Source organism: Canis lupus, chromosome 13, assembly GCF_048164855.1.
Source record: "Canis lupus baileyi chromosome 13, mCanLup2.hap1, whole genome shotgun sequence".
NCBI lineage: Eukaryota > Metazoa > Chordata > Mammalia > Carnivora > Canidae > Canis > Canis lupus.
The window spans coordinates 45,368,819-45,385,551 of NC_132850.1; the positions used below are offsets into that span (position 1 = coordinate 45,368,819).

The 16,733-nt window shown below is 42.2% G+C and overlaps 1 protein-coding gene across 7 annotated transcripts in view; it reads left to right on the plus strand.

Moving 5' to 3' along the window:
- The first annotated feature begins 3,445 nt into the window (after positions 1-3,445).
- The window catches only part of SMAD1 (SMAD family member 1), a 78,257-nt gene continuing 64,969 nt past the window's right edge, over positions 3,446-16,733 (plus strand). The window contains exons 1-2 of one of the 7 annotated variants that reach the window (XM_072773457.1): positions 4,946-4,996; positions 6,049-6,154. The gene's annotated coding sequence lies outside the window, so the exon portion shown is untranslated. Of the gene's footprint in view, positions 3,591-4,884; positions 4,997-5,066; positions 5,100-5,842; positions 6,155-6,672; positions 6,845-6,877; positions 6,946-16,733 lie in introns of those variants that run through there. The other 6 variants (XM_072773455.1, XM_072773458.1, XM_072773460.1 and 3 more) reach the window with 6 other exon arrangements.

Below are 16,733 nucleotides of genomic sequence, written 5' to 3' on the forward strand. Positions count from 1 at the left end.
GAGGTCAGGTAAGCAGAAAATGCTGTCGCTATATTATCTTTTAGAACTTCAGTAGCATTGATATTCACTGTGAGGTTTTGGAGAATAACAGCATTGAAATTCTGTGTTGCAGGCAAGTGGAGGAAGAAATAGTCTTCACAGGCCTGCGTCTAGATGCCATACATACTGTATTGTCTGATGCCACCTGGAAATGGGGTCACCGTGAACAATTCTGCTAAGCAAAGATTATAGAATGCTCCACAAACTTAAGGAACTGTGGGAATTCCTACAAAATTTTGTCATGATGATAAATACTGTAAAATGTTCACACAAAACCTGTGGTGCACAGACTGTTATGGAACTCGGAGAAGGGGTAATAATTTTTTGCAAATTCCTCACATTTATAATTAGACATTAGAAGTTTAAATAAATTGAAATTAATAATAAGTGAGAAATTCAGATTTGAGAGTGAAGGCAATCATGAAAAAGAACCATTACTGCAAAGTTTGCTCTATTTTAAGAAAAACACCAATTGGAATTTTCACAGCGGTTCAGTTAGATATTTAATTCCTTCAGCAAATATTTGAGTGTCTCCTGTGATAGGTCTGTGTAAACTTTGGGCATGCAGTGGGGAAACACTTGACAAGGTTCCCATCCTCATATTACTTAGAAGGCAGGTAGGGTCTTCCCACTGATATTCAAAACAGCGTGCCTAAACACATTCCTAACTATAAGCAGCCAAAAGTTTTCTAGAGGAAAAGGTGTGATGAGAGAATAGAAGAATTTCAACATAAAAAATTCATAATTTGCACTTTTCCCTCAACAATAGTTATCATTGGAACATTCCTTTTTAGTGTGGAATACCACACCAGTGATCCTTGGCCAGCTCATTCCAGGGGAATTGATTCATTTAAATTCACTTAAGGGGTTGCTACACAAACCCTACATGACATTTATTTTTCTATTCAGTAGAACTATCTCTTAACATAAATTTGGGGGGGGTTCATATTTTGCACATTTAGTATTTGCAGCCAATTTTAAGGGCTCACCTTACTGATAAATGATTAGTAGTTGTGTTTTGGTTTTGTTTTCATTTTTTAAGCAGGCTAGCTCAATAAGAGAATTAGTTTGCCTTTGGTGACTTGATACCTCCTTTTCTCTGAGGAGACTGTCCTCTTCCCTGCCTTACCCACCTACTTTCTCTGACCACACCACTAGATCTTGGCATCACCCCAAACTGCCCCAGCTCCATAATTTCAAGCATCCCATTCCCAGACTGTTCCTATTATTTGGGAGTGAGTCTCAACTCTGGCAATTCTTGGACTCCATTAGGACCTTCAATCCATTGATCTTATCACCTTTCCTTTGTCTTCTACTCCTTTATATCCTCACCTCCCTCACTCCCACAGCCCACCCTAGCCTCTCCCCTGCCCACATTCTCTGCTCTCTGACCCTCTTTCCCTCTATCACACTTACCTGCAAAACCCTCGTGCTGTCCCCTCAGGCTGACAAGGCTGTAGAAAAGTCCACAGCCCTGCTGAGTGTTCTTGCTTTGCATTCATGACCATTAACCTCAAATCGGCACTTACTAGCACTGCCTGGCAATCCTACCATATTTGTGTAGTTCATTTGCTCTGAAACTCTCCCAGAAGATAACTCTTTCATATCTGCTGCTCTTTTCCAACCTCCATAATCTCTCCCACCCTAACCATTCTCAGGAAGTAGGGCTCTTCACTAAGATAAGAGAAGTAGTAGAAGAGAACTTCCCTGTGTTCCTGCCTGGGCAGCTACCAGCACAGGTGCACCTGGTCCACACACTGTCTTCCCTCCTGTGTCTAGCTTCTCCCTGCATTGCTGCACTGGCCTCCTGGATAATCCGCGATTGAATGAAGTAGACTCAGGTTCAGGGACTTTGCACTTGTTCCTCACTCTGCTTGGGAGTTTGGTGACCCTCCTCCTAGATCAGTGGCATGCTCCCTGTCTTCCTTCAAGACTTCTTTGTTAGGGAGCTTTGCCCTACCCCTATAGACATAGCACCCACCCCTGCTCCCAATCCCTCCTACCTTGCTTCTTCCTTCCCATGTACCACCCACCACCTAGAATATTTGTGTATTTATTCATTATTTATCTTCTTTGATGAGAGCAGGGATTTTTTATCTGTGTAGTTTGTAACTATATGCCTTGTAATTAGAACAGTGCCTCACACATTTGTTTGTTTGTTCATTCATTCATTCATTCAGCAGGTGTTTAATAAGCTCCTACTGGGTGCCAGATACTGTTCTAGGCTCTGAGAGAATAGCAATGAACCGAACAGACCAAAAGTCCTGTTCTTTCAGCTAAGTAGTTAGGTAGTGATAGGGAAAGAGGATTACAAAACATGTGTGTTTGGGAGGGGTAGGTAAAAGTTTAGATAGAGTGGCCAGGCTGGGTCTTATTGAGAGGGGAACAGTTGGATGAAGACCTGAGAGGGGTGAGGGAAGGCCCACAGCCATGTGGGAAGGGCTTTCCAGGTAGGAGACAGCTACTGTGGAGGCCCTGAGATGGGATTGGACTCAGGTTGCTCCAGGACTTGTGAGGAGGCCAGGTTGACTTGAGGAAGTAAGCAAGGGAGAGAGTAGGAGATCAGGTAGGAAGGAGTTGGGAGCACAGATCAGGGAGGGCTTTGTACACATGGTGAGAACTCTTACTTGAATGAAATGGGGAGCCACGGGAAGGTTTTCTGATACAATGATATCAATACACAAGCCATATTCAAGCTTTGACAATTGTCCAAATAATGTCCTTTTTTGAAAAAAGTATCCAATTTTTTATTGCCGCCATTTAAAGAAATAACTTGCACAAAGGGTAAAATCAAATTGCATAGCATATGCAGTGTGAATAATTGTCATTTGTGGCGATCAGAACTGTACTAAGCAAGGTCACGTGTAGGTTAAAATGTAATAATTTTATAATTTTTATAAAATAAAAAGTGAGTTTTATTGTCATTGCATAGCTTCTCCCACAATCCTGGGTCCAATTAAGGATCACACACTACATTTAGTTGCTGTATCTTTTTAAAACAGCTTTATTGAAACAAAATTCACATGCCATCTAATCTACCCATTTAAAGTGCACGATTCAATGGCTTTTAATATATCCACAGAGTTGTGTAACTACCATCACAGACTAATTTTATAACATTTTTTACACGCCCCCCCCCCCCAAAGAAACACGATAACCTTTGGCTATCGCTCTTCCTCGATCTCCCTATCCTCCCAAACATAGGCAACCAACATTCTACTTCCTGTCTCTACAGATGGGCCAATTCTGGGTATTTCAATATGAATCAAATATGTGGGCTTTGTATCTGGCCTCTTTCATGTGATACAATATTTTCCAGGTTCATTCATGCAGCATGTGTCAGTATCTCATTCTTGTTAATGACTGAATAATGTTCCATTGTGTATACAGCACGTTCTATTTACCAGGGAAGGGTTTTGGGCAGAGGAGTGACCTGATCTGAGTGGCATTTCACAAGGCTCAGGCCAGCTGTTGTTTCAAGGAGCAGAGAATGATGAACTGTGTCAAATGCTGCTTTTAGGGAAAATAAGATGAGGCCCAAGACTTGACCAGTAAGTGCTCAAATAGCTTAACAAAGAGATGAACTGAAATATTCTGATCTATAATTTACAAAGTGTTGTATGTCTTATGGGGCTTGTTGCATTTCTTTTGAATAATTAAACATGGAATGCAGAAATAAATTAAGAAATATGAATTTAAAATAGACTGTGGACATGTAAAGGTGCATGAACAATTGGAGAGTACCATTAACTTCCTTCGGTCTTTGATATTTTCTTTATACTGGTGGTAATGGTTCTTTGAGTTCGTGAGAAATTTATTCCTCAGAGTAATCATTCCTCTCTAAACATAACTCAACATTATGGTAATTATCCAAGATTTCATGCCAGCTTCCAGAGAGCTAGCCAAGGGAAAAATTAATTCTTACAAAAGATATGTTCGAGGTCTATGCAGATCAGGTTAGATGAGAGCCAGTCTGTTTTTATTTTAGGGGGTTGGTGTCATATAAAAGATTATAGAAATCGGATCAAAAGTTGAGTTCCATCCCAAAAAAAAAAAAAAAAAAAAAAAAGTTGAGTTCCACTGTGGCATCTGCCATTACTTACTTAGAACCACTACGTTACCCACTCAAGTCATCACATACTGAACTGGCCCAAAACACAAAACAGCGATACGGGTGGGTGTAAGCAGATGCAGTAGCACTAGGCTATCCAGTTCTGGGTACGTGCAACTTGTGGGGCGTGCAAAAGTGAAGGGCAATGGAAACTGGACATGAAAAGGAGAGGTCTGAAAGAGAATGGTCAGAAACGCGCCCCGCGGGTGCGGTGGTAGCGTTCGGAGGGCGCGGTGGGCGGGTGATGAGTAGTTCAGAAAATAAAGAAGACTAAACCTGGAACTTCACGTGAGGATAACGCACCAAGCCCGCTCCGCCGGGACTCCAGGAAGCAGGGGAAAGAAGGCTGGTTTCTTTCTCCTTGGAGTCAACGGGGCGTGGGGCCGGGGGCGGGCTGGGGGAGGCGGGAGCAGGGAGGTGGCCGGCCCCGCGGCCCCGCGGCCCCGCGGCCCCGCGCTCGCGCTCAGCGGCCGGGAATTTGGAGAGGATCCCTGGTCGCGCGGCGGCGGCGGCGGCGGCGGCGGCGGCGCGCGGGTGCGCGTGTGAGCAGGCGGGCGGGCGGGCGAGCGTGCGGGCGGGCGGGCGAGTGCGCCGGCTGTTGGCAGCCGCCGAGTGGAGGCTGGGCGGCTCCGACTCCCTGACGCCAGCGCGACCAGATCAATCCAGGCTCCGGGAGCGAGCGGGCGGGCGGGCGGGCGGAGGAAGCGGAGGCCGAGCGGCCGAGCCCGGGCCGAGGCGCGGGGAGGCACCCTGCGAGCGCAGCGCCCCGCCGGCCGGACCGGGGCCGCGGGACCCCGCTCGTCCGGCCCCTCGTGCGCCCGCGCGGACGGGCGCGCCGCCAACCCGGTAAAACGAAACAGACCCGCACCCAACTTTCTCCTTGGCCGCGTCCCCGCCCTCCTTCGGCGCCCGGCGCTTGCTTTCCAGCGCCGCCGCCGCCTCCCGTGGGGTGAGCGCGGGGCCGGTGACGCGGGCCGCGGCGGGCAGGGGGCTCTTCCCCGCGCGGGGCGGGCCGGGCCGGGCCCCCCCCATGATGGCGCCTCCCGGCCGCGCCGAGGAGCGGACCTGCCACCGCTCCCGCTCCCGCTCCCGCTCCCGCTGTGGCGCCCGGCCGGCCAGGCGGGGCTCGGCGCCGTTCTCCTCGCGTCTTTGTTGGCTCAGCCGTGGGGAAGCCGCGCTCCTCCGCCCGAGCCTCTCCCCGGCGCCGGCCGCCGCGGGACCTCCCCTCCCGCCCTCTTTCCCCCTCCGCAGCCGGGCCGAGGCCCGTGCGCGCCGCCCGCCGCCCGCCGCCCCATTGTGTCCCGCCGGCCCGGGCGACCCTTGCGGGAGCTGGGGGACGGCCGCGGGGCGCTGCCCTCCGCGCGGTGGGCGCCCGGCCGAGCGGGGCCGGCTCCAGGGGCCCCCGGTGCCCCGCGCGCCTCCGCATCCCGCACGGGGGCCTTTCCCTGCCCCAGCGAGCCTCTTGGGGGTCGAGGTCAAGGAAAGTTCGCACCGAAATTCCCTCTAATTTATTCAAAGGCTTGGCGGCGGCGCGTATTTTTTTTTTTTTTTTCCCCTCTCTCTTCCGCCTACACCCCGTGCGCCTCCAAGTGTCGTCTCATTCCTTTCCCTTTACCGGATTCGATTGCCTCACTGCATGTGTATTTGTGAGTTCGCTGTTGAACAACTGTTCATTTACTCCGCTCGCCGCCTTTGTTAGTGTTCCTCGGGCTCGTTGCTGGAGGAAGGTGGGGGGAGTGGGTGTGAGCGAGACCGACGTGGGCTTGTTTTTCTAGTTGCTTTATACACATGAGGGCTTAAAGGGAGAACGTTTCCTTGATGCACTTTAGGAAGGGAGGAGGAACAAACGCCTGCCGGATCCCACAACTACAGTAGCTGCGGCTTTTGTTTATTTTGAGGCTCAAACGATTGTTCCATCTACTGTGCAAGATAGCCCGCGAGGCGCTTCCCTTCTGAAAATCGAGGCACGTCTCCGAACCATCTTCTTGAGAAAGCATCGTTTTCGTGAGTGCTGTGGCAACCGGCCTTCCCTACCCCCCCCCCTTCCCTTCCTGTTCTCTTCTTTTCCATTGTATCCGAAGTTTCAAAGCATGTGGAATGATACAGAAGTTGCATGATGTCACTCTGTCATCCTGTTGCTGGAACTCTTAGCACCTAAATCACAGAATGCCTTCGTTTCAGAGCATTTCTTGCTCTCCTTGCCCGTGGTGATAACATGCTTAACGTTCAGTAACACGATAAGAAAACTGTTCTCGGCCCGTGTTGACTTTTCATGTTGTTTATAATTACCACTTTACGTTTTATTGGAAGTAGGTGAGCTGTATTGGAACCACTGTTTCAAAAAAAAAAAAAAATAGTGACAGGGCCCATGTTCAGGGACCCAGCATTTTCAAGTAGTATAAATATTTTGCATCAGTGTTCTTCTGATGTAGGTGCCAGGCCTACCTATGCTGAAATGATTAAGGTGATTGTCGTACTCCCTCTCTCTTTCCCATTTGCAGTTACTTGATATTTCTCTGCAGGTGGTGTACATTTGTGTGATACTGCAATTCTTAGGAAACTGTAACCAGGGTCGTGAGAGATGATTTTCTAGAAGTGGGTGATGCCAGAGCCTCTGGAGGATCCAGACAAGATCGGGTTTCTTCTGAGTGTAGGGATTTGTCCTTGATTTAGTTTTGACCCCTCCAACCATAGGTATGTAACCAAATACATTTTTCCTTTTTGCAGTATCCATTGGTTTTATACCCTTGAAGAGTGGATGACCTTTGCATTTTAGAGAAATGACCATTTTATAGGTATTTGAAAATGTTAACCTCTTATATTCTTGGAATTTAAGTAAATTTTTCCCTACGAAATTCATTGAAGCATTATGTCAGTCTCATTCCCCCCACCCTCATACATTTGTTAGTTAAAAACTAAATTTCAGTTTGTGATTCTGATTTATAGTAATTCTGGGTTAAAGATAAAATTTAATGACTTGGTTAGATAAGAAAAAGAAGAAACTGGGGTGTAATTAGATGACTATGTTTAAGCTGTAGTCACCTACATAATCAAGGCCAAGTTGTGTGTGTATAAAAGATCTCATTTGTGTAGTCTTACAAGGCTAATGGAGGCATCATTGAGGCTTTATAAATAATGTAAGTTGTGTATAATGTAGAGTCTCCAGAGACAGCAGAGAAAGCATCATTACCAGCCTTTTCAACCTGCTTGAGATCTTAAATTGATTTACAGCACTGAACTGGTGCAAAATGATACATCAGGATGACATGGGGTCAGCCTGTAAAAGTCTATGATGTCAGCCTATTAGTTCAGTCATCATAATTAAACCATATTACAGGGGCAGCTAAGCAGGAGTCTGGCGTTATACTTCAGATATGGGTGGTACATGGATTTTGTTTATAGTGGAAAGGCTGAGCTGACCAGGAACCCAAGTGTTTCTGAAAGAGGGAAAGGCTTACAGAACTCCGAATTTCTGAAGAAATTTAAAATAAATGAAAGGATGTTCAATCTGCATTGTCTAAGTAGCTTTCCGTTTGGTAGTGGAGAAACAGATGCATTGGGGGTTCTGATAAGAACTTTTGCAGCTTTTATACTGAACCAGGCTTCATATGAGCTTGAATTTAACGTGACCTTAGGGACCTTCTAAAATATCAGAGGACCACATACTTCTTATCTCTGGTCCTGTCATTAGCACTGAGTTGCACTGTATTGATGTATCAGTTGGCATGTTTTTTCTTAACTAGCCACAGTTACCAGGTCTCCACTGAAAGCAAAGATATTTGAATTGAACATAGGAACAATTTAGGAAAAGAAGACTCTTGTTTTTTGTTGAAATTTCTGGCAATCTTTATTCAGTTTATGGGTCATCTGGGGAGGTACTATCCAATAAAACAGCTATAGCTACATATCAGTATTTAAATGTTAGTAAAATTAAAATTTATTTTCTCAGTAGAACTAGCCACATGTGGCTCGGGGCTACCATATTGGACAATGTATGTGGAACATTTTCGTTATCACAGAAGGGTCTGCTGGACAGGGCTGCTCTAGGACTTTTACTTCTTTTCCTTTCTACTCTTTCAGCTACTTCTCTGCTTACTACTTCTAATGAGCTTGTGGGGTCAGGAAAAAGAGGTGTATCATTAATTTTTTCACCTACTAGTTGCTCTTGATAAAATAAAAAACAATTTGGAGGGGATCCCTGGGTGGCTCAGCGGTTTAGCGCCTGCCTTTGGCCCAGGGCGCGATCCTGGAGTCCTGGGATCGAGTCCCACGTCTGGCTCCCGGCATGGAGTCTACTTCTCCCTCCTCCTGTGTCTCTGCCTCTTTCTCTCTCTATGTCTATCATAAATAAATAAATGAATCTTTGAAAAAAGAAAGTTTGGAAATGGTAATTGAAGTACGGGATGAAATGAGGTTGATTTTTCTCTGGATCATATTTATCATAAGGGTTAGGTACACAAAAGTCGATACCATGCTCATACCTTTTTTAAGCCCCAAAACTTACCTAAGTACTGTTATCACATTTTACAGGCAAAGAAATTTGAGTTCAGAATGATTCAGTGTCTTGCCTCAGGCCATATAACTAGTGAGTGATTATGATTTATAATCTTAGCTGGGATATGACAGACAATTTGACTGTAGAACCTCACTTTTAACTATGTATGTATATATATTTTTTAAATGTATATTTATATGTATATTCTGTCTAGAATATTCCAATATTCATTGTTCTGGGCTTTACCATTCCAGTATAGACATTTTTTAGGTTTTTAGACAAATCTGCCCTCTGTTGTGCTTTTCTAGGCTGTCTTCTTGTGTTGTCTTATTTTGCGTGATTAAGAAAAAACATAATATTTACATTATACAGTATCTAAGCAGAATATAATTAGAAGAATAAATCTGACAAAAAAGTAATGCATTTCAAAGCTGAATTATATTCATCTCTGCTTTTCTGAATAATTCCTGCCACTTTCCCTTGTGTGTTTCTTGTGATATTACAAGCTGATGGTAGTGAAAAGTTCTAGTAGTACAGTTTATCTCATCAAAATTAGTCTTCTCTTAGCTGCTGAACACTGTACTTTGAGATGAAAACAGTTCATGGCAAATCATGGAAATTTTTTTCCACATTTAATCTCTACTTTTGTGTAGTCTTGCAGTTATTCTTTTTTTTTTTTTTTTTTTTTTTTGGTCAGGCTGTTTAAGAATCTGATGAAACCATGGATCCAATATCTGGTCATTCCCATCCTCCAATCCAAAGATGTTTATATTCCCTGGTGAGCTTGTATACACAAATACCCAAGTTGCATGATATTTCAGGTGAAGGACATCCATGGGGCAGCCTTGCCAAGTGCATTCATAAACATTGAGAGTGTAATTTCCTGTGTAGAGAATAGAGATATTTAGTGTTAAAAGCTGCTTTGAAGATTTCCTAATCCCGTTAGTTCATATCAAGTTGAGCAATCTGAGGCCCAGAGAAGATTGCTGATTGGCCTAGAGTCACCCACCTAAGTAACTAGAAGAGAGAAAGCCAGAACCCGGATCACTCTTATTGTTGTTGAGTTCTCATTTGTTTAACCTTTCCTGTTATACTCACTCTGTTCCTAAGGCTTTGGTCTGAGCATATCCAGCGTAATTTGGGGAGGGGAGGAAAGAATTTTTGGCATGGTATTGACTTCTGTGTACCTACCTAACCATTTAGGTGAATAGGAATCAAGTCTGACCACCTCCAAGAGATGTTTTTTACAGATTAAAATTGACTTTTTTTTTTCATTTTAGAGATAGAAAAGAAAATTTCTGTGTCTCATGTAATCAATGGGACCTTTCTAGAAAATGGGAGATCCAAGATTGTACAAAGATCAAATTAAATCAGGCAGTTCTGCTATATGAATTTTCTCTCTTGACTCTCAAAAAGAAATCCCATTCCTAACCAAAAGCTAAAGTTTGGAGTATTTAAGGAAGGAGCCAGTAGATACTAGGGAGAGAATTGGAAAGGTCTGAGGAGAAGGATAATTTACGTACAGAGGGTAGAGGAATTTGATGTTAAATCATAAAATGAGACTGATGAAGTGTCCTCTGTAATGGTACTTTTAAGTGTGGTTTTACTGTTCTTTTCTTTCTTTCTCTCTTTCTCCCTTTCTCTAGCAGATTACTGGTTTATTATAAAGGATTCAACTCAGGAATAGCCAGATGGAAGAAGTGCACAGGGCAAGATACAGAGGAAGGGACAAAGAGCTTCCATGTCCTCTCCAGGCATGTCACTCTCCCAGCACTTTGTTGTGTTCAACAACTGGGGAACTCTGGTTTTACTTTTTGTACTGAGATTAGCAGGGGATGCTTTGATAACAAATAGGGGCATCACCTTTTTCCTCCAAACTTAAACCTCTTGGCTCTTTATACTCCTTTTCTGCTATTACCTGGTAGTGCAGATAGTGGTGATTTGTCACCTGATTTGCAGCAAAAACACCTGAAATATTTTTTACATTCCGGAGGAACTTCTTTAAAAAAAAAAAAAAAAAAAAAAGGCAAAGCGAAGTAGCATGAATGTAGCTTAAAATCTAAATTAAAATTCTCATTTTGGTATGCATTATTAAGGTGGAGTCAATTTTAGAGATGTACAAGTCCTATCAATTGAAAAAGTAACATTTACAGCTATTGCTGGCTGATTAGCAGAAATGAACGGGTTCTGTAGAACATTCGTTTATGTAAGAGGGGCTATTTTTTAGACAGAAAATGTCAAGACTTTCATAAATAGTTCAACTCCAGTGATCACATCAGAGTTCAAGGAAGGTGCTGGGAACTGCAGTATTTGAGCAATTTTACATCTTTACAGTTTTTGTTAGAAGCTCAAATCAGAACTCCTGTCAAGACTCCCTCTTGAAAATAAAGCATCCAACTTTTGAAGGTTTGAGGGAATCCTTACCTGGCCATTTCCCCTGAATCCCTGCTCAGTTCTAGTATTCAGATCAGGAGCTTTGTTACCTTGTTAAGATCCCAGGTCCATGGTGTGGTGGATTGGTTTCTTAACTAATTTTCTTTAGACAATAATCCTGAATTTAAAGAAAGAACACATATGTACAGCAGTTAATTATGTATCTATATGCTGTCGTGCTCAGAATATAAATATTTACTATGTCATATTTACAAAAAGGAGGATAGAGGGGTCTAGCTATTGATTCAAAAATATATTTATATACATAATTTTTAAATGCTTTATTTGTAGTTTCTCCTTAATTTTAGGGTAGCTGTACTATATTTTTTTCCTATAATCTCAGATAGTTAGGGTATAGTTACTTAAACTGTTCAGTCATTTTCCTTTCCTTGTCTATCTTTTGTGGTTTCTTTGTGGTGTACTTATGCAAAGTGGAAGTATTTCAGACCTTTAAGGTTTTTTTTTTTTGGTTTCAAACACCACAAGCAAAAAAAAAAGCGGGGGGGGGGACTAATTATCTTTTAAGTATTAGGAATTAAGTAGTTCAGTTAGCTAAATGCATGATATTTTATTTGCTTAGATTGAAAGAAAGTATCTTTTTTGATGGAGGGGTATTACATATACCATTAATTTGATAATTTTGATGCAGTATTATAGTGAGTATACACTTCATTTATTCCCTTGAATATTTGCTAGTTCTGAGTGGCTCAATAATTAGAAGACACACAAAAATGAAAAATTGAATAAAACAACATTGTAAGAGTTGTTACAAGATAATGTAGGAGGAAGTTGTACAAACAACTCACATGAGGCCATTGTGGTATGGAAGGACATGTAGATTGGCATAGGTAGGAGGGAGAAACATCCTAGATAGCGCAGTGATACGGGAGACCAGGGAGGCTAAGCATGAGTGTTGAGGATCTCTACAGCAGGACTGTCCCAGCAGAACTTTCTGCAGTGATGGAGATGTTTGCTATCTACACTGTCCAGTATAATAGCTGCTAGCCAGAGCGGCACTTAAAATGTGGCCAGAGCAACTGAAGGGAGTTGCATTTTTTAATTTTTATTATATTATGTTTAAACATAACAAACTGTTTATCCTGTGGCTATCCTGTTGGACAGCACAGATCTAGTGGCTAGTGAGCAGCCCTGCCTCACCACAGGGGCTATTCCCGATGGGGCTCAGTATGCTGAGGTGGAAGACACATTCAGAAAGGTTAAGTTGGGGTGAGAATTTGAGTACAGGGCCAGAATAAGAAAGCATTGGGAAGTCACTGAAGGGGAACGTGCAGTGAGGATTGGAGAAGGTAGGGCCTGGATGCCAGGAGAATAATAGGAAAGCTATTTAGTTACCTATGTGGTATGAGATGGGTTTTGTGAGCAAAAAAACAGTTGGTGATTATTTGGCTATAGAGTAATGGGAGAGAGGTATCAGAGAGTATTCTTGTTTCCAATCAGAGTGACTAGAAAATTAATGTTAAGTCTTTTTTTAACTGAGCCTCCCAGGTGCCCTAATAAAGTCTTTTCATAAGAATAAGGAAGAACTGGTTGTGGAAGGAATAGAGATTGAATGTCAAATTAAGGTGGGATATCTAAGTACAAACATCCTATAGGCCAGTTGGAGATCTATAACCAAAGCTTCGGGAAGGACTTAGAGCTTCACTTCACATGTAGATTCTTAGGAGTCCTCTCCTGGAAATGATGGTTAAACCACTAAGAATAGATACGTATTCTGAGGACACCATGGAAAAGAAAGAGCTGGTGGGTTGAGTGTTAAGTCCACAATTGGGAATTAGTAGAAGGAAGAGGCATGTTTGAAGTGGTTGGAAGAAGAAACTGGAAGAAAGATGTGGGGTCAGAGGAGCAGCGAACCCAAAAAGTCTAGAGAAGAGAGATTCCAGAAGGAGGTACAGAGTGGGAAAATGTTGTATGGTTTATGGCAAAGGAGAAAAGGTCAGGGTAATGAAGTGAATGGAGGTATGAAGAGATGCAGAACATATTAACAAATGAGAAGTAGATTCTCAAAAGCCCTTGCACACGTGACTTATATTTCAGAATAGATGCCATTGCGTTGATTCTGAAGTTGAAGCAAAGAAGTTAATGGACAGAGAGCAATTAAAGATGATGGAATTAGTGATCTGAAGCACAGGTGACAAAATATTAACCACGGTAAGGAGGGAGAGTTGTCTGAGAAAGAAGCAGAACAGAGTCTAAGTTAGAAGAAAGGAGATGGTGGAGGGTGTGCCAACTTGCCCTGACTTTCCTAGTGGTGTGGGAGGCGAGCCCCTTCACCGGCATGGTGAGGTGGACGACTTAGCAAATGGTACTGGAAGAATAATGCAGAAGTTTCGAAAGAACCGTTGTAGGTAGTGTGCCAGGGAATCTGGAAAATTCAAAGTCTAAGCAGCAAAGGCAAAGCCTGGTGGGAAGTTTGATGTGGCTGTGGACTAGGTTATTGTTACTTTCTGGGGTAACTTGATGGCCTGATAGTTAGATAGGAGAGAAATGTTGGCAAAGAGGATTCTGGCCTAGCCATAGAAATCAGTTAAGAGACGAGGCTCTAGAGTCAGATTGGCTGGATTTCAGTCTAAGCCTGAAGACTTACTTGCTTTTTATACCGTTAGGGGAAGCTATCATTCGCTTTGGTACCTTGCTTGTCCTCATCTGAAAAATAGAGATATAATAGTATCAGCCTCAGGATTGATAGGAAGATGAAATGAGTTATACTTTCATATTTCATCTAATCTAAGATGCTAATTATTGCACTATTTCATGTACTACTTGAGGGGAAAAAAACCTGTCAATTAGATATGACTTAGCCATCAACTGTATAGTTCCTGGTTTCAGAGGTGATCAAAAGGGAGAGAGGGGAGGTGCATTTATGTCAGTATAGGATTTGGTGTATTATAAGCATTCAGAAAATGTTAGCTGTTTTTTTTTTTTTTTTTTTTTAAGGTTTTATTTATTTAATCGAGAGAGAGAGAGACCGAGACAGAAGCAGAGACACAGGCAGAGGGAGAAGCAGGCTCCATGCAGGGAGCCTGACGTGGGACTTGATCCCGGGTCTCCAGGATCATGCCCTGGGCTGTAGGCGGCGCTAAACTGCTGAGCCACCCGGGCTGCCCAACATTAGCTGTTTGTAAAAATTAATGTGACTTTAGAATCTAGAATGTTAATGAGAGCCGTATTGAATCCAATCTAGATTAAGGGTCACAGGTTATAAGGAGTCTAATGGACTTAAATGAATTGAGAAGAGTTAAGCAATGGGAATCCTGGTAATGAAATTTGAAATATCAAGTTTGGGAATTTGTAGATGGAGCATTTCCCTGATAATTGTAGATAAAGGTTTTTGAGAAAAATATAGTAATTGAACTAAGAGAAGAATGCTGCTTAATGATTTAAAGAAGTTACTTAAATTGCCCAGAGCTTTTAAAGATAAGTATTCAAATTTATCTGTGGTTTTTGTTTTTTTTTTATAGCATTCATTAGTGTTACATTTTTTTTTTCTAGTGGAGTAATACACTGTGCTCAGTGTAGAACGATTCTGGCATGGATTCTTATCATAGTGTCAGAAGGAAAGGGGGAGATTGATTCATGCCATTTTATCAAGAGACAGGAGAGGGTAATTAATAGCCAGCTATAGAGCCCTTTTAAATGTGGAAGGCAGAAACAATAAAGGAAAATTTTATAGATTTGACAGCAATTATGTGGCCAAATACAAACAACCAAACATGGACTCACAAATACAACTTTTTAGGTGACATATTTGCAGCAAGTTTCTGTTCTATTTAAGAAACTTCTAAAAATCAATAAAAAAAACCACTCCTAAAAAATGAAATTGGTAAAGGACATGAACAAATAATTTAAAACATACATGAAATGCTGATAACTACTATTAAAAAAAGGTTCTCCTGTGTCCTGGTCAGATTCTTCACTGGAGTAAGGATGATATCTCTTTTACTTTATTGAGTTATTCTTTGTGTGCCAGGAAGTATCGGCCTGGGAAAACTGTTTTTTTTTTTTTTTTTCATTGAAGCCCAAATTTCCCAGCTGCCAAAGCAAAATTACTAGGAGGTACACCATATATATGAGCCAGAGTTATAAGAGACAGGCCTTCTCCCTCTTATTCCTTAATAATACACTGCTCCTTTCCATATATGATTTTGGGGTCAGAGTCTTGGAATAATGTGAGGTGTTCCCAGCCCATTAGGGGTTATCAGTTATATGCAGTTTTTTAATCAACTGACATGATTGATGCACCTTGGAGACATCAGTGCTTCGTAGAGCACATTTCAGGGCCTCTTTCTCTCCTACCTGAGTTGCAGCATTAGGTTCTATTTATAGTGGCATTTTCTTATTCATAGGAGACATGTAGTGGTCTTGGAATATGGTTTTGATTGTTGAAATGAATTAGTTTATAAGGTGGTATCAAAATGAGAAAAGTCCTCTCATGTAGTAGAAGTTCTTATAAAATGAAAAGAATTTAAAGAGTTAGGCATTGGCATTTAATTTCCCAGATTTTCTCTGAAGGGTAACAATGATCATAAGTGTATATAAAAGGCTTTTGGTATGTTGCCTGTAAGGAAAACATCTGCTGCTTGTGGGTGAGATCCATTCCTGGCTGAAGTATACTTAGTCTTACCTCAGCATTAATTGAGTTCTTACCTAGCTGTTAGAGTAGAATTATTCATCAGCATTTTCTGCCTCACCATCTCCTTTCTTTTAGATTTTTTTTTTTTTAAAGCAATCTCTGTACCTAGTGTAGGGCTTGAACTCACGATCTCAAGATCAAGAGTTGCATGTTCTACCAAATGAGCCAGCCAGGTACCCCTTAGATGATCTATGAATATTTTAAAGTTGGAAGAGGGGAGGGAAACACCTTTAAATCTCATTTACACGCTTATGACTTGGGCCCATACCCACCTGTTCCGTTTTCTTTCTTTCTTTCTTTCTTTCTTTCTTTCTTTCTTTCTTTCTTTCTTTCTTTCTTTCTTTCTTCCTTTCTTCCTTTCTTCCTTTCTTCCTTTCTTCCTTTCTTCCTTTCTTCCTTTCTTCCTTTCTTCCTTTCTTCCTCTCTCTCTCTTCCTTCCTTCCTTCCTTCCTTCCTCCTTTCCTTTCCTTTCCTTTCCTTTCCTTTCCTTTCCTTTCCTTTCCTTTCCTTTCCTTTCCTTTCCTTTCCTTTCCTTTCCTCTTTTCTTTTTTCTTTTCCCTTTCCTTTCCTTCCTTTCCTTCCTTTCTTTCCTTTCTTTCCTTTCTTTCCTTTCTTTCTTTTTCCTCCTCCGTTTTCTAAGTGAGAGACTGAGTAGGAACCCTGAACTGATATGCCTTGGTCAGTCTCAGACTCTTTAAAAGCTGAACCGGAGAGGTTGGATGAACGCCTGAAAATGGGTCTTAATTTTATCAGACACTGTAGCTTTTCATGAAAGGGAATAAAATGCAGTGCATGTTGCGTTAGCACTTAGTCTCTGTTGGAACCCAGGATGGCAGATTGTATATGGCTTGCCATCTCATCTGTTACAGCTTCCTGTTTTGCTTTTTGCCCATTGCAGGCTTTACAGTCTGGCATGATTAATAACACCCTCTTTATTTTCCTTGTGTTCGTGTTTGTGTGCTCAGGATTTCCATTTAGTTTGTTCAAGCTTGGGGGAATGTTTG